We start from the raw sequence: 19,885 nt of genomic DNA on the forward strand, positions 1-19,885 counted from the left end.
TTCATACCCTTAGAACCAAATTTAGAATACTTACTTACCTCAATCCGTGCAAATCCCTACTCCAACACGCCCTTTCCTCACGATCGACCTCCAAATACCCCCAACCTAGCCACAAACAGTTCGATACGATCAACTCGAGCTAAAGGAAATAATTCCACAAGAAAATACTAAGTTATTAATCAAAAGTCAATAATTGACTTAAAAGCCGGCCCCCAGGCCCACGTCTTAAAATCAGATAAAAGTCATTAAATTCGAAAGCACATTCAACCACAAGTCTAACCATACCAAATTTATCAAAATCCGACACCAAATCGTCACTCAAATCTCCAAATTAAACTCTCCAAATCCCTAACCTCAAATTCCCAATTTACACTTCAAAACCACACAATCTAGGTAGAAAAATCAACGAAGAAACATAATTATTGAACAAATTTAACCACAGGCGATTTACCTCAAGAAACCCCTCAAAAATCGCCCAATCCCGAGCTTGAAATGTTCAAAATGAAGAAAAATCGTGAACCTTTGAATTAATATGCACTGTTAGTGGCTCCACTTTTACGGTTCATTTAGCCGCTTTTGTGGCACCGCTTTTGCGGTCAGGGATCCTCACCTGCGGTCTTACACTCAACCCCCGACCTACTGCTTTTGCGGCCAAGGTCTCGCACCTACGAGACCGCACCTGCTGATCTCGTCCAATTTCACTCCTCTATTTGAGGATATGAAAATGGTCGATGCAATAATAATACCCAATAGAGTCGGGGTCGAATTCCACTGGGAGCTATGTGAATGGGTGATAGTAGTATATATCTTAATGCGTGGATTTGTATATCTTAATTTGCACTTCCGCAATATTGGGTTTTGTTTAAAAATCTAACTTAAACTATGAGTGTGATTTTAAAGAACGAAACTAGGAAATTGTTTTTGGTTGTTTTTAAATTGATAAAAAGGCCTGGGGCTATGACCTTCACCCACGTGTTCGCCTAATGGGTTATAAACTTTAAAGCTTATTTTATTGGTCGGGGTATATTGTAGCTATCAACACTCAAGTACCCACTTAATACCTCTCGGTCAGAGAGTAATTTTGCCCAATTTGGCTTTCTCAAGTCCAAATGAGTATTGAACAATGCAGTTGATAATAAGCTCAAGTTGAGTTTTACTATCTCTAGGTTCAACCCTTTAATTTGGCTTATCAATCTCTTGATTGACCCAATTTCTTGCTAGCCAAGTTTTTCTAGCCTAAATCTCTCTTTCTCAAGTAGAGACCAAGTCAAATAGGCATGAAATAATGTTTGCAACCATTAATTCTTCAAATTAAAGCAAGAACTAGGCTAGATAATCAACACCCAACCATAAACAAGCAATAAATCAAAAACCCATTAAGTTTACACACTAGGGTTGGGTTACAACCCTAGTGAAAATCTAACTACTCGTGCTTAAATTGGAAGAGGGAGAAGAAGTGATAATTAAACCCATATTGATAATTAAAATGATAAAATCAATGTTCAAAAAGCTCAAAATGGCAAAAACTACTAAAAAGAGTAAAAGAAAACGTCTACTGTAGCTGCTGATGTCAAAACTTATCCTAAAAAGGTAAAACTCTTCTATTTATACAGAGATGGAATTTTCGGACAAACATGCCCTTTCGGAGGTTCTGCGGCCGCACAATTTCATGTGCGGTCCGCACTTTGCTTCAACCTGACAGGATTGGAATCTTGCGGCCGCACAATTCTGAACCGCGGCCGCATCTCTCTCTTTATGCGGTCCACACATTTCTGAGTGCGGTCGCACATGGCTCTTTTGCAGACCACACAAATACAACTACGGCCGCGTAGCTGATCTTCTGCGGTCGCACAATAATTGTGCGGTCCGCAAAGTGTGGAACTTGACTACAGGTTCTCTGAACGTTTTGCTCTTCCCCAGGATATGCGGCCGCACATTTCATGTGCGGACCGCACTTTGCATTTGGCTCTGATGGGATTTGCTTCACAATCTGCGGCTGCGGATGATAATCTGCGATCCGCACTTTTGAGCTTTTGTTCTTGTTTTTGTCCTTGAGTTCATATCACTCCTTCTTGAGTTGGATTTCATCTTTTGGGGCTCATTTTCCACTATTTTTGTAATTAAGCATATTTCATCAGTTTTCGGGAACACAATTAAACGCTTTTGAACTAAAATGAAAGCAAAAAGGTACTAATAAGTAGTCAAAATTCTCACATATCACTTGCGGCACTGCGATCGCTTCTACGCGCCTAGAGCCAAGACCAAATTCCGCGCCTGCGACCACAATCCCGCTTCTGCGGACTCGTAGGTGTGCTCCTCCTTTCGCACTTATGATGCACACAATGCCAGACCAACCTCGCTTCTGCGCCACTCCAGCCGCACCTGCGGCCAAGACCCTCGCAGGTGCGATCACACCAGAAGGCTCCCAGTTCAGCAATGCACTAAATCTCCTTTTAGATCCGTTAACCATCTGAAATCAACTTGAGGCCCGCGGGACCTCGACCAAATACATCAATAAGTCCTAAAATACGATACGAACATAGTCGAGCCCTCAAATCACATCAAACAACATCAAAAACATCAATCACATCCAATCCAAGCCTAATGAAAACTAAGGAATTCCAATTCCTACAAACGATATTGAAATCTATCAAATCATGTCCGATTGGCCTCAAATTTTGCACAGAAGTCACAAATGACATCACAGGCCTACTCCAACTCCCAGAACCCCAATCCGAGCCCGGTATCCACATAGTCAACTCTCGGTCAAACTTCTAAATTTCTAATTTTTTGCCATTTCAAGCGTAATTCCACTATGGACCTCCAAATCACAATCCGGACACGCTCATAAGTTCAAAATCACCAAACTGAGCTAACGGAACCATCAAAACTCTATTCCAAAGTTGTCTACATATAAGTGCACACCCAGTCAATCTTTTCAACTTAAGTTTCCATCATTGAGACTAAGTATCTTAATTTATTCTGAAACCTCACCGGACCCAAACCAACTATCCCGGAAAGTCACAAAACAAATATAAATCATAAAATGAGCAGTAAATGGGGGAACGGGGCTACAACTCTTGAAACGACCGGTCGGATCGTTACAATTTGAATGGTTTAATTGCAACTTTCTTGACTCCTGCACAACAGGAGAAGCTGAATAATAGTATATTTTGGTATATCATGGCTATGGAGAATTTTCGTTACAGCATGAAGTTGGTTCATTGTTTTATTCTTTCTCGCGTATTCACCAATGATCGAGATTCCATTAGTTTCAAGATTTTTGGTTGTGATGTGTCGTTCAGCCTTGAAGACTTTCACATTATGTGCAGTTTGAGGATCACATCACATAATATTGAAAAACTAATTAAACGAGAGAGTAAGATTCTGAAGCATTATTTTGGGAAGTCTAAGGGTGTGACATTGAATGACATTCGAGAGTATATGATACATAATCAAATTAAAAATGATGATGTGAATTTCAAATACGTATGCGAGAGTGATGAAGATGCTATGAAGCTTATGGAAATTCTTATTGTGGAGTCTATTTTGTTCAGAAGAAAGCATGAATCAACTGTGTTGGAGGAGTATGCAACTATTGTTGAAGACAATGAGGTTTATCTTAATTATCCTTGGGGTAATGCGTCTTATGGGAAGCTTATTACCTCAATAAAGCATGCTTTGGACAACAAGGACAAAAATAATCCAACTGAATATACTGTAAACAAATTTCCATATTCATTATGTGTTTGGTTCTATGAGCGCTTCCCGGATATTCGGGACAAGTATTTAAAAAATGACGACTACCTTGATGTCCCTCAGGTTCTCAGGATGTTACATTATCCATCTTTGGGAGAGCCTAAATTTAAGAACTTCATGCGAATTACTTCAGTAATCATAGTGTAAGTTAATGTTCTTTATTTTTCCTTTTTTCCTGTAGTTTGTTAATATGTTGACGTATCAGTTTTTTTTTTAATATACTTTTTTTTGTATTAAACAGAAATATCGAATATTTACGGTATTGGAGATAATTCCTATCGAAGAATAATTGAATTCAATGCCTTTAATTGGATAATTACCATGCAACCGCAGTCGTTCGAAGGTACTGAATACAGTTTCTTTAACTGGTGAATCACCACGTAGTCAGAGTCGATCAAAAGAAACCAATCGAACTCCTATAACTGGAGAATCACCTCGTACCCAAAGTCGTTCTAAACGTTCTACAACGGCGTTTGATGATGAATTAGTTAACACAATATATCGTGTAAGTTTTTTTGTGTTTAATCTAAAGTTTTTAATACTATTTTTTGCTTAATTATAGGATGTTTTATGTAATGTTTTTGTTCTGTATTTTGCTGAACTTTAACATTATTTTTTGAGTTGAAATTTTTGTTCTGTATTTTGTAAAACTACAACATGTTTTGTCTGTAGTTTTTGTTCTGTTTGTGATGAACTTCAGCATTCTAGGAGCTGAAGTTTTGTTTTATATTTTGTAAAAGTAAAGTATGTTTTGTCTGCAGTTTTTATTTTGTTTTTGATGAACTTCAGCATTCTTGGAGTTGAAGTTGTGTTCTGTATTTGTAAAACTACATCATGTTTTGGCTGAAGTTTTATTTCTGTATTTGCTGAACTTCAATATTCTTAGAGCTGAAGTTTTGTTCTATATTTACTGAACTTCAGCATTCTTAAAGCTGAAGTTTGTTCTATGTTTCTATTTTTTGAAATTGTTGTGCTATTTCTATCTCTATACTAGAGGGTAACGAGGGAGTCTAAAAACCATGCAACAAAAGAAAGACGCATGATCGCGAAAGAAGTTGTTCAAGAGTTTCGACAGGATGATGACGAGCGCAAAACACACACTTAAATTATGCTCGCTAGTCAAAGATAGTATAGTATAATTATCCTCTTCACATGAATTGATTTAAACATTATTCTCATAGTTCGTAGCTAGATTGCTATTAAGGAGAATCAACAGTTGAGGTTTATATAATTAATAATCTAAAATCTATAGTTATTGACTAATGACAATCGCAACAAGGTAAGAAATAGAGTTATCAATGGGAGAAAATATAGGTTGATAGGATAGGTGCAAGATAATTGTTCGGGATCTAACTCTAGATAATTCACTTCTAATATTCAAGTGAGTTTCTCGAATTCACTTAATTATCAGTACATATGTTTAGTAGAGACTCCTCTCTCGATTAAGTCTCAACCTCACAATATGAACCAATTTGAGCTCGGTGAAGATATGCAAGAATTCGTAATGGATTTGTCTTTAGGAGAACCTCTTTCGATTATCCTCCTAACTAGGTTTAATCAAGGGTTCAACTAGCCTCTTACGATTACTTAGAAGAATCTATGAACTCAACCAACAATATAGTGCAAAGATATCACAAGTTATGCCTCTTTTGATTACAAGAACAAGTGAACATAGATGCAATAATTAAATCTTCCAAAAATGATTCAAATACATAAAAATAGAGTTATAATCCACAAACAACCATCAATACACCAAATCTATCAAAACCCAAAAGGTTCTACTCCATTGACATGGAGAAGTTCTTCACAAATGAAATAAAAGTAGAGAAAAACACAAATACAATCCAAACCCGGATCTTGAGTGAGGAAGGAATAATGAAATCCTTGTGCTTGTGTTTTTCAAACTCCTCCTTAGCCTCCTTGACCTCCCTAGGTCAAAATTTGTCCAAAAGTCTGTCAAAAATGGTGTTTTGGGGTATTTAATCTGCCCCCAAAGCAAATCCCGAATGAAACTACCCTTTCTTAGCAAAATAGGGCTTTTACCGGATAGGACATGCGCGACCACGCACCTGGTCGCGCACTTTGCACACCATTCTGCCCCAAGTGCGCGCCCAGTGTGCAATCGCGCACCTGGTCGCGCACCTGGGTTGTATAAGTTAGGAATTTGCGAAAGTGTAAAACATAAAAGATGTAGGCCTTTTAAATATCTTTCCAAACTATATATTGTGAAGCACAAACGGAGTTCCGAGCAACAAGTTATGTGCATTTTACTAGACACTGCACAATATGCCTGCTCAATTCTTTGTTTCGTTCCACTATCATCCGTTGATCCCCGAACTCGATCCCGACTTAATCCTTGGGCTTTTACTCAGACTTAAAAACTCAAAAATAGCATGAATTCATGCCACAACATTTACATGGCTCGAAATCACTCATACAAGGCATAAAACACACAATAAGTGCAAAACACGCCTAATTAAAGCTCAACATAAGTAAAGTGCAGTGAATTAGAGTGCAATAAGCGACTAAAATACAGAATTATAGCCTACCATCAGATGAGCGATCTGTTATTGTGGATGAGGTTGTGAAAAAAAATCAAGGTAAGCTTATTTATAGAGAAGTCTTTTTTCCTGCTAATGTTACTCTTTTATTCAGAATAATCATTGTTCGTAATTGTTTATAGGAATATTTTGATGAGAAGTTTGAAAAGTTGTCTGAGATTGTCGACAAGTCAAAAGGAAGAAATGATGGTGATGCAAATTTTGAATTCATGAACTATCGACAATATGATATGACTCATTCGAACCTCAATCTAATATTAATGCTAGTCATGATGGACTACATAAAGTCACAGACGAAAATATAAGAGGTGTGCAAGTATCTCTTGAAGGCCAAGTTCAAGCATTCGAGCAAGTTCAATGTGTTGAACGACAAGTTGAAGTGGAATATTCTAGTGTTGATAGACTGAGAAATGTTACTGGATATGATGAAAAACTATCAACCGAGAATGTAGGAAGCAGGAAAGGTGCAGATGATGAAGTTTTCGGTACTGAAGAACGTGTACCGACTTATGATTTGGGTAGTCCTATTGCAAAAGGCAATGTGTTTGCGGGTGCAAATGATGAACTTGTTGGTACTGAAGAACACACACCGAGTGATATGGGTACTTCTATTAGGAAAGGCAATGCGTTTGCGGAAGCATTAGTTATTTGCCAAGAAATTTTAGGTGCAGAGACACAAGAAGTTGTCACTACATGTATAAATATTTTCTATGATATATATATATATATATATATATATATATATATATATATATATATATATATGTCATTGATTTGACTATATGAATGTGATGACCCAAAATGTCATCTTTAAATTTAATAATTAAATTTGTATTCTAAGACCTCAAAAAGTACTATTTTTCATTCCTCGACTTGCGTGCGCAATCCGTAAAATTTTCCGAAAAGTTTTCAGGTGAAAAATGAATTAAAATGTGAATTAGAGCTTTAAAACTCAACAGAGTTGACCTTGGTCAATATTTTTAGAAAATGGACTCGGATCAGTGTTTTAACAGTTTCGGTAGGTCCGTATCGTGATTTGGAACTTGGGCGTATACCCAGAATCAAATTCCGAGGTCCCTAGCACGAGATATAGAATTTTGAAGAAAAATTAAAAGTTTAAATTCAAACAGTGACCGGATGTCGAATTATGTGCAAACAACCCCGGAATAGAATTTTAATGATTCCAACAACTTAGTATGATGATTTTAGACTTAGGAGCATGATCGGAATTTTATTTGGAAGTCCGTAGTGAAATTAGGCTTGAAATGGCTAAAATAGAAATTTAAATTTGGTAGTTTGACCGGGGAGTTGACTTTTTGATATCGGGGTCGGAATTAAGTTCTGAAAATTTTAACAGCTATGTTATGTTATTTATGACTTGTGTAAAAAATTTGAGGTCAATCGGACTTGATTTGATGGGTTTCGACATCGAATGTAGAAGTTTAAAATTCTTAAGATTTAGTAGGCTTGAATCTATGTGTGATTCGTGTTTTTAGTGTTGTTGGATGTGATTTGAAGACTCGACTAAGTTCGTATGATGATTTAGGACTTGTTGGTATTTTCGAACGGGGTCCCGAGTACCCCGAGTGTGATCCGGATCGAAATCGAATCAATTTTCGGACTTAGGCAAATTCTAAAATTTGCAGCTTCTAGTGTCATCGCACCTGCGGAGGGACTTACCGCAGGTGCAGACTCGCACAAACAAGCTATGGCTTGCAGAAGCGGACGAAGGGCTGCCCAGTTGGTGCCGCAGATGTGGCTCATGTTGCGCAGAAGCAAGAGGAAGGGCGCAGGTGCGAGCATGTCCGTAGGTGCGATGGAATTTTTCGCACCTGCGAAGGCGCAGATGCGGTCCAAAACTCGCAAAAGCGAAGGCAACTGGGCTGAGCAATTTCTGCAGATACGGTATTTCACCGCAGATGTGGGACCGCAGGTGCGAGAATTTTGTCCGCAGGTGCGAAAGCACTGACCAGATTACAAAAACAGAGGGGTTCCGATATTTTTGACATTTGGACATTTTCAACACGGTTTTGGACGATTTTTCAGAGAGAATTCACGGAGAAACTTGAGGTAAGTCACATGTGATCATTGTTGGTCAATTATATTGGATTATCATTGAATATTTCGAATAGATTACATATTTTTGAGGTGAAATTAGAGGATTTGGGCCTAGGAATTTCAAAATGAGAATTTGAGATTTGGAGGTCAAGTTGATGTCGGATTTTTATAAAAATGGTATGGTTGGACTCGTAGTTGAATGGGCGTTCATATTTCTTAATTTTCGTCGGATCCCAAGACGTGTTTTTGAGTTAATTTCGGATTTTATTGAAAAATATAGTATTTGCTTATGGAATTGATTCTATAATTTTTGTTGACTGTATCGAATTAATTATGACTAGATACGAGTCGATCGGAATCGGAAAATCGAGAAAAAAATATACTACTTGGTTAAATTGGAGCAAGTCGAGGTAAGTGACTTGTCTAACCATGTGTGGGGAAAATTTCCCCTAGAATTGATATTAATGTGATTATTGAAATGTGTTAAAAGTTGTGTACACGGGGTGACGAGTATGTACACGGGCTAAATATAAAAGATTATATTTTTAAATTGTGTAGATCATTGTTGCGCATTTATTAAATTATTTTATCTTCTTATATTCTTCATCATTGATCTGAGATATATACCTTAAATTTGTTTGATCTTTTCCTGCTAATTGTTATACATTTTTAGTTGAAACTTGGTTTCTTTTATTATGTGCATTATTTGAAGGGTGACATTTTAAATTTGATATTGAAGCAACGTATTAAAGATTTTGAAATATTATTTTCCTGAATTATTTATTCTTGAATATTTTGTAAGATTTTTTGTACTCATTGTGATGGAGCCGTGAGCTCTTTATTGTGAAAAAATATTATTGATGATTTATTTTGGCATGAGCCGTGAGCTCTTTATTGTGGAAAAATATTGTTGTTGAATTATTTTGGCAAGTTACATTATTTGAGCACTTGAGGTGCAAATTATGATATATTGTGGTATTGATACGCATGCGGTGGTATAATGTCTGGGTATTGAAACGCATGCGGTGAGATAAGGGTGGCTTGATGTGCGTGGCTAGTAGAGGGAACTACTAGAAATCATGTGGTGTGATAAGGATGGCAAAACGCGGGATGCTATTTCGGGAAAAAGGAAATGAGATATTGTGAATTTATTTATGATTTGGGACTACGAGGCGGTACCTCGGGAGTGCCCTTGTTGATATTGATTTATGGCCGCAGTTGCCTTTGATTATTGTTGTGATTTTCTTAAAGTTGAAAAGAATTATGTTTTGTTTCCACGAGGTATTTATTTGCCATTATTTGATGTAATTAAATGTGACATACTACTTGATTCATTTCCATTGTCATTTTATCTTATAATATTATTTAAACATTTTACCATGCCATTATTTATTCTCCAGTAGGGCCTGACCTGACCTCGTCACTACTCTACCGAGGTTAGGATTGACACTTACTGGGTACCGCTGTGGTATACTCATACTATGCTTCTGCACATCTTTTTGTGCAGATCCAGGTACATCTTATCAGACCACACATCAGTAAACTAGATGTACGAGGAGACTTCGAGGTATATCTGCCAGCGTCCGCAGACTCCGGAGTCCCCTTCTATCTTACTATGTTGTCTTCCTTATTTGCTTTAGACTCTGATGTATAGAGACATAGAGAATAAATTCTTAGAAGTTCGTGACTTATTTCTACCAGGTTTTGGGAGTTGAAATTGTTTGAATTGTAGTTTATTTATTTTATATATTTATTATTATTCCGCATTGATAGGCTTACCTAGTCTTAGAGACTAAGTGCCATCACGACATCCTACAGAGGGAATTGTGGTGCTTCAATTGATACGACTCAAAAACTCTCCGATGATGCTGCATTGCATGAAGATAGAGTCGATAAAATCCTTCCGCAGAATACTCCAAGGCTCCCCGACGATGCCGCACCATTGAATGAAGCTGGAGTTGCTGAGATCCACAAAGGTATGCAGTCTGGCGATAGCACAGTGAAAGGTAAACGTCAAGGTATTCTATACGTCACGAACTTATTACATTTGATCCAAGTTTTTATTTTCGGTTTGAAATTTTACATACTTTCTTTTCTTTTTTGTGTTTTTTGATGATTATTCATAAAGACTCGATGCGGCCAAAAAAGAAATTGGTGAGCTCATTCGGCTGTATGAAAAAGGAGAAATACATCTCTTCACACCTGTTGACTCACAGACAGGTGTGAAGTATATTTATAGTATTTTCAAAATTTAATCAGTATTATTTAATATTTTTGCCTTTTTTTTGCATGAAGATATATGCATATATGAGGGTAATGCAAGCGGATCTGTTGGTATGCAAACACCATATGTGTCGCAACACTTAGATCAGGTAGTTATTTGTTGCAATTCGATTACAAGGCATTTTTTTGCCAAATGTGTGTTTGTATCAATTGTATTTATGTATATATTTTCCTTGTTGTTTGCAGATCTCATCTGATGTATCACAACTTCTTCCAAATCCTAAGAGAATGAGTTTCTAGTATTCCTAATATTTTGCGTGACACCAGTGATATGCTCAACTTTAATTTATGTTCATTTTTGTTGGGTAGTACACAAAAGACTGGTTCATAAGCTAATTCTGTTGTTGTTGTTGTTGTTGTTTTTGAAGAGAGACAAGAAGATCATGAACAACAGGGAGTTGGAAAGGTATCTGTCCCTATCTGTCACGAGCCAAAACTAACATGTCGTGATGGCACCTATCATGGTACTAGGCAAGCCGACTACGCAGAAATTTCCAACACTCTAAAGTTTTGAAAGATATGGAAGACATTAACATTAAAGAAAACCTTTTACAAACAGAGTAAGAAATCATAATTCAATACAAAATCTCTCCCAAAATCAGGGTGTCACCGATTACATTAGCATCTATATAAAGATATAGTCTGGTATACCGTCTAGAAACAAAAAACAGAAACAAAAAAAGGGAAGATAAGGGAGGAGAGTCAAGGTGTGCTATAATAAGCCAGATCCAGGCATAAATCAATAAATATGTTGCGGCGTACAACCCGATCCCATAACTTTCACTCTAAATTAGGCTCTCGGCCTCACTCAGTCATTAATCTCTCCGGTCTCTCTCTTCCGGGCTCAAAATGTCGTGAAACTAGCCCAAAAATGATGATATGATATAGCAATAAATAGCAACAGAGACTGAGATATGATATGCAATGAATAAATATGATTGAGTACGAAATTTCAATGTAATCAATAAGTCAACAACAAGAAACGATCACTATGGGTCCCAATAGTAGCGGCATAGAGCCTAAATATGATCTCTAACATGATTGGCAGCTCAATTACTTTATCACATGATGAAAACATGGATATCAACAAGATAAATCCACTATACAGTTTCATGGAATCGACCAGGTCATAGTTCTTATGGCGCACACCCACACACACGTCACTTGGCATTTGCGTCACCTCAACACCAATCATATAACACATAATTCGGGTTTCGAACCCTCAGGGCCAAGTTTAGAAGTGTTACTTACCTCAATCAGAGCAAATCTCTACTCCAACAAACCTTTGCCTTGCGAAATAGCCTCCGAATGCCTTGAATCTAGCCACAAACAATGTGATACAATCAACACGAGCTAAAGGAATCAATTTCATAAGAAAATACTAAACTCTTAATCAAAAGTTAAAAGTCGACTCAAAAGCCGTCCTCCGGGCCCACACCTCAAAACGCGATAAAAGTCACAAAACCCGAAAGCCCATTCAACAACGAGTCCAACCATACCAAATTTGCCAAAATCCGACACCAAATTGCCACCCAAATCCCTAGCCTCAAACTCCCAAATTCCACCTTAAATACACACAAATTAGGTGAAAAAATTAATGGGAAAACACAATTGTTGCAAAAATTAGACCACGAGTGACTTACCTCAAGGAAACCCCCGAAAATCCTTTTAAGAATCGCCAAAATCCCGAGCTTGAAATGTTTAAAATGGTGAAAACCTCGGAACCCTCGTTTATAAAACACTGCCCATGATTTTCGCACTTGCGGCCAAATAACCGCACTTGCGAAACAAATTTTGTGGTAAAATCATCCGCTTCTGCGGAAACCAATTAAATACCCAAGGCTTGCATCTCCGCTCTAGGTTCTGCACCTACGGAGGCGCTTCTGCGGCCCACAATCTGCTTCTGCGGAAACAGACCTCGCCCCTCAACTCCGCATCTGCGGAGCCTTGCTCGCACCTGCGGGCTCGCAGATGCGGTTACACCCTCACACCTGCGTCCTGCTTATACCTGTTAATCGGGGCGGGGTGACCTGTTTACAACCCGGGTCAGCCCGGTACTGTAGCATTGGGGGCGGGCTGTGACGGGTTGGGCGGGGAACGAGTTTCAAATGAACAGTTTTTTGATACTGGTGCACCGGAACCCGCTAAGCCTGCTAACCCGTTAACGGGTTTTTAATGGGCTATAGCCCGGTTCAACTCGGTATCCGTTACAATTTTTTTAAAATTTTTTGGACTGTTGCCAACGGTCAAATTCAAAGAACCTCATGTTGACATGGATGAACTTACAAAAATGATGCAAAGCAAGTGATGTACTATTTCTTATTTTTTATAATTGTTGTAAACTTTTAATTTGCAAGTTCAAAAATAAAAAAATAAAAAAAGAACTTGTAACTTAATTTGAAGTATTATATATTATTCAATAAAAATATCAAATAAAAGCCTTTGGAGCTTGATCCTTACATATTGCCTATTGGTCTTATTAAATAATTTTTTGTAGACACTTACTTTCAAATTTTAATTTTAAAATTTTAAAATTCAAATTTCAAATTTAAAACTTTAAACTTCAAAGTTTAATTCTAAGCCTTAAAAGTTTGCAAACACTTAAGTATCAATAACATTGAATAAGAAAAATAAAATTTACTTAAAAAAAATAAAAATAGCCCGGCTCGGTCCAGCCCGCTAAGCCCGAACCCGGACGGACAAAAAAAACCCCGAAAGAGTACAACCCGCTAACAGCCCGCTAATTCAGCCCGCTAACAGCCCGGAACGTTAAACAGACGGGCTGGTTATTTTTGTGTACAGCCCGTCCCAACCCGCCTGTTAAACACCTCTAGTCCTACTCCAGCCCAGCCCAGCTCCGCACCTGCTCAAATCCAGCCGCATCTGCGGCCAGTCCCTCGCATGTGCGATGACACTAGAAAACTCCCAGTTTGAGCAATGCACTAAGTCTCCTTTTTCGATCCATTAACCATCCAAAATTAACCTGAGGCCTCTCGGGACGTCAACCAAACATACCAACAAGTCCTAAAACACGATACGAACTTAGTCGAGCCCTCAAATCACCTCAAACAACATCAAAAACACGAATCGTACCCCAATTCAAGCCTATTGAAACTAAGAAAATTCCACTTCTACAAACGACGCCGAAACCTATCAAATCACGTCCGATTGATCCCAAATTTTGCACACAAGTCAAAAATGACACCACTGACCTACTCCAACTCCCAGAACCACAATCCGAGTCCAGTATCCACACAGTACACTTTCGGTCAAACTTCCAAATTTCCAACTTTCGCCATTTCAAGCCTAATTCCACTACGGATCTCCAAATCATAATCCGGACACGCTCTTAAGTCCAAAATACCCAACAGAGCTAACATAACCATCAAAACTCCATTCTAGAGTCGTTTATACATAAGTCAACACATGATTAACCTTTTTAACTTAAGCTTCCAACCTTGAGACTAAGTGTCTCAATTCATTTAGAAATCTCTCCGGACCCGAAACAACTACCCCGGTAAGTCACATAGCAGTTATAAAGTCAAAGTGAGCAGTAAATATGGGAACGAGGCTACAACTCTCAAAATGACCGGCCGGGGCGTTACATTCTCTCCCTCTTAAATAAATGTTCGTCCACGAACGGGTCTAGAAACATACCCGGAGTCTCAAATAGGCATAGATAACTGCTCCGCATCTCCCATCCGGTCTCCCAAGTAGCCTTCTCAACTGGCTGACCTCTCAATTGCACCTTCACTGAAGCTATGTCCTTTGAGACGGATCACCGACATACTTCCGGAGCATAGAAACATGAAACACTTGATGCACACTCAACATACTAGGTGGCAAGGAAAGCTTGTAAGCAACCTCTCCAATCCTCTGAAGCACCTCAAATGACCCAATATACCGAGGGCTCAACTTGCCCTTCTTCCCGAACCTCATAACACCCTTCATGGGTGAAACCTTGAGCAGTACCTTCTACCAAACCATGAAAGCAACGTCGTGAACCTTCTTATCGGCATAGCTCTTCTGTCTGGACTGTGCCGTGCAAAGCCGATCCTGAATAAATTTAACCTTGTCCAAAACATCCTGAACCAAGTCAATAGCTAATAGCCTAGCCTTCCCCGGCTCGAACCAACCCACTGGAGATCGACACCATCTCCCATATAGAGCCTCATATGGAGCCATCTGAATGCTCGCCTGGTAGATGTTATTATAGGCAAACTTCGCGAGCAGCAGAAACGGATCCCAAGAACCCCCAAAATCAATGACACAAGCGCGTAGCATGTCTTCCAATATCTGAATAGTGCGCTCGCACTGTCTGTCCGTCTGAGGATGAAATATTGTACTCAACTCAAACTGGGTGCCCAACTCTCGTTGCACGACTCTCCAAAACTGCAATGTAAACTGCGTGCCCTGATCTAAAATGATGGACACTGGCACACCGTGAAGGCGAACAATCTTGCAGATGTAAATCTCAGCCAACCTCTCTGAAGAATAAGTAGTCCCAACTTGAATGAAGTGCGCGGACTTAGTTAGCCGATCTAAAATCACCCAAATAGCATCGAACTTCCTCGAAGTCTGTGGGAGCCCAACTACAAAATCCATGGTGATCCGCTCCCATTTCCACTCTGGAATCTCTAGCCTCTGAAGCAATCCACCCAGTCTGATGTCCATACTTTACCTGCTGACAGTTAAGGCACCGAGCTACGAACCCCACTATATACTTCTTCATTCTCCTCCACCAATAGTGCTGCCTCAAGTCTTGATACATCTTCGCGGCACCCCGAATGAATAAAATATCGCGAACTGTGGGCCTCCTCAAGAATCAGCTCACGTAGCCCATCTATATTAGGCACACAAATCCGACCATGCATCCTTAACACTCCATCCTCCCCAATAGTAACATCTCTGGCATCGCCGTGTTGAACAGTGTCCTTAAGGACAAGCAAATGAGGATCATCATATTGGCGCTCTCTGATGCGATTATATAAGGAAGACCGAGAAACCACACATGATAGAACCCGACTGGGCCCCGAAACGTCTAATCTCACGAACTGGTTTGCCAAGGCCTGAACATCAAGTGCAAGCGGTTTCTCACCAACAGGAATTAATGCAAGGCTACCCATACTCACTGCCTTTCTACTCAAGGCATCGGCCACCATATTGGCCTTCCCGGGATGATACAAAATAGTGATATCATAATCCTTTAGCAACTCCAACCATCTCTGTTGCCTCAAATTTAGATCCTTTTATTTGAACAAGTGCTGGAGACTCCGATGATCTATAAATACCTCATAAGACACACCATAGAGATAGTGCCTCCAAATCTTTAATGCATGAACGATGGCAACCAACTCCAAATCATGTACATGGTAGTTCTTATCATGGGGCTTCAACTATCGCGAAGCATAAGCAATAACTCTACCATCATGCATCAAGACACACCCAATACCGATCTGAGAAGCATTACAATACATTGTATAAGAGCCTGAAGCTGAAGGAAAAACTAGAACTGGATCTGTGGTCAAGGCAGTCTCGAGCTTCTGAAAACTCTCCTCATACTCATCCGACCACCTGAAAGGAGTACCCTTCTGGGTCAATTTAGTCAAGGGCGATGTAATAAATGATCTCTCCACGAAGCGACGATAATAACCGGTCAAGCCGAGAAAGTTCTGAATCTCCGTAGCTGAGGAGGGTTTGGGCCAACTCTGAACCACCTCTATCTTCTTCGGATCCACCTGAATCCCCTCACTGGACACCACATGCCCCAAAAATGCCAGTGAACTAAGACAAAACTCACACTTGGAGAACTTGGCATAAAGCTTCTCCTCCCTCAACCGCTGTAACACAATCCTCAAATGCTGGGCATTATCCTTCTGGCTACGAGAGTACACCAGGATGTCATCAATGAATACTATAACAAACGAGTCACATTTACTATAGCAATTATTTTGCGTTGGGGTATGTGTTAGAGTAATAATTACATTTATGTGACATTCATGCACCCTTCCCGGTATATCACATTGGACATTCAAATTTTCTTTATGTCTTTTCATATATAATACAAAAGTTTTTTTCGCCTATATAAGTACGCTATACCTTGTGAGTTTATTCGCTCAAGCACATATATTTTTAGTTGCTAAAAAACAAAAGAGAGAAAAATGGATGCTGTCATCAGAAAAATCATTGATGAAATAAAACAAGATATCATTGTCACGACCCAATTTTCCCTCAGTGTGACGTCGTGACGGCACCTAGTCTCTACAACTAGGTAAGCCTAATATTTTGCGGAATAATGAAATAAAAATATAAATTTAACCAACTATTCAAAAATACACAACAAATCCCAAAAACCGGAACATCGTGAATCACAAACTACAGAAGAAAAAATCTAGTATCTCTATACGTGAGAGTCTAACAAGGAAAAATACATAAGATAATGGATATGAGAAAGAGTAGAAGGGGACTCCGAGGTTTGCGGACGCGACATATATACCTTGAAGTCTCCAAAACTGTCCCGGCTCACTGATAGTGCGGCTGATAAGGTGCACCTGGATCTGCACATGAAAATAAATATGTGCAGAGAGTAGCATGAGTACACCACAATCGGTACCCAGTAAGTGCCAAGCCTAACCTCGGTCGAGTAGTGACGAGGTCAGGTCAGCGCCCTACTAGTAAATATATAATAAAACAATATAGAGAGTAATACCACAATAAAATAAAGGCTGAAAATTAACAACAATGGAATCATAGAAGGTAACAACTCAATATACAGAAACACAATAGGGGATCTCCCGAGATACCGTCTCGTAGTCCCAAACGTAAATGTGCAGGGAGATCTCCCGGAATACCGTTCTGTAATCCCAAAGTAAATGTGCAGGGGATCTCCCGGAATACCGTTCCGTAGTCCCAAGGTAAATATGCAGTACATGAGGATCTCCCAGAATACTTTTCTGTAGTCCCAAAGTAAATATGCAGCGCGAATGATAGAAATACAACTACATCACGAAATTCTTATAATTTAGACTAAGTACCAGTCAAGGAAGAAGCAGAAAATTCACTAAGCATGCTGCACATAATTCACATAAATAATTAAGATACGTAGACATGTTGTATTAGACTAAACATGATAGCTACACATATTGGAATAACTCAATTAAGAATGAAAATAGATTAGTACTCATTAAAATGGTATAACTCAAAATAACAGGAAAACATATTGTTCCTCGGTAAGAAAAATTAGGTTTTACCACAACTAGCCCGTGTACGTACTCGTTACCTCACCTACACGACGCTCACATAGCACAATAGTTCCAAATCTTAAGGGGATTTTCCCTCCACAAAGTTAGGTAAGCCACTTACCTCGAACCAAGCTCAATCAATCGATCACAATGCCTTTCCCACGAATATCCGGCTCCGAATGGCCCAAATCTAGCCAAAAGCAATTACATATCATAAATACAACAATAATAGACTCATCTAATTAACGAAATCAACATTTTAATAAAAATTTTGAAATTAACTCAAAATCGCCGGTGGGGCCCACGTCTCGGAACCCGACAAAAGTTACAGAATATGAACGCCCATCTAACCACGAGTCCAACCATATAAATTTCACCAAAATCCGACATCAACTCGAACCTCAAATCTTCAATTAAAGTCTATGAAGATTTCTACCATTTTCAACCCAATCTTTACCCATTTGAACTTAACAATCTTTCCACAACCTTATTGGTATGTATACATAATACTCTTACACCCAAGAATCATACTATTAATCACCCATCTTTACTCCAAACCCGAAATTGAAGAATTGAGGAAAGAAATTCTTACCTCTTTGAAACCCTAGCAAGATCCTTGTGAAGTCTTCAAACCTTGAACAAGAAATTGATGGATAAATGACTAAGTTTTCACTTTCTCTCTCTAAAATGCTCTCACGTCTCTCTAAAATATCAGATGAAACCCTTCAAAATGACCCCAATAGTGTTTTATAAGAATGGGGTCGGGTTTATAAAACCAGAAAAATGAAGTTCTGGAACAGGTTCTGCGGTCTCATATGCGACCGCATAATGGTTATGCGGACCGCATATCGGTCGCATAATCAGTGTCCAATACTGGCAAACATCTGTCTGTGTATGCGGTCACTATGCGGCCCGCATACCTGTTCTGTGGTCGCATAGTGAACGCAGTACAGTTATGCGGTCGCATAGTTAACCACAGATTTCATCCAAACTCGCCCTCTTCTGCCTCAATTTTGCGGCCATTATGTGGCCCGCAGAGTGATTATGCGGTCGCATAATGAACCCCAGAAATGTGTTTTTCCGCCAAAATTTTTTCTTTACTTCCCGGTGCATTGTTCAACCCAAAAAGTCCGAGCCGCGACGCCTTTGTACTAATTGATCTACCTCGACACCACAAAACCTTAATTTTTCCTTAGCAAAAATTCTCCGAGTCACTACTCATACGTCAACATCTGGTCAACTTTTTCAACTAAATTTTAAAACCTTGGAACTAGGTGTTCCAAATCATTCAAAAAAACTCACCGGACCCGAACCAATTACCCCCGACAAGTCACATAATAATTATAAAGCATAAATTGAGCAGTAAATGGAAAAATAAGGTTATAATACTCAAAACGACCGGTCGGGTCGTTACAATCATAAAGGCATTCGAGTTGAAACTCGATGAGTTCATAGATAAGTACGAAAAGGATTTGGAAGAAATCAACACAAAGCTTGACAGGTTGGAGATGCTGGCCAGAGATGGCTCCTATGATAGTCTTGGTGATCCAGTAGCCGCTCGTGGGTCTGACAATGACGACGACAATGATGGAATGGATGTTTAGTGTTTTTTTTTTTTTTTGTATAATCCTTTTCGTCAAAGGGTTATTATCTTATTTTTAGTTTTAAGTAATTTCTTTATGTAATTTTAATTTCTGTTAACGTAGTTCAATGAAGTATTATATGTTTTTGTTTTAATCTTTTTGTGCGTTATTTTTTTATATTAATTCTCTTCAAACTCAGAAAATAACAGAAGGAAAAACATAATTGCAGAAAATAATAAAAAACTTAATAATAATATTTTAATGCATAAAATAAAGAAATGGATATTCGTATGAAATTTATAATAAATATAAAAAACATTAAACATTATATAAATTTGTCCTAAAAGAGTTGAAAATTAGTTATGGATAATTTAATTTTAACATCAAATTAGTTATGGAT

Source organism: Nicotiana tabacum, chromosome 24 (genome assembly GCF_000715075.1).
Source record: "Nicotiana tabacum cultivar K326 chromosome 24, ASM71507v2, whole genome shotgun sequence".
In the NCBI taxonomy this organism is placed as follows: Eukaryota; Viridiplantae; Streptophyta; class Magnoliopsida; order Solanales; family Solanaceae; genus Nicotiana; species Nicotiana tabacum.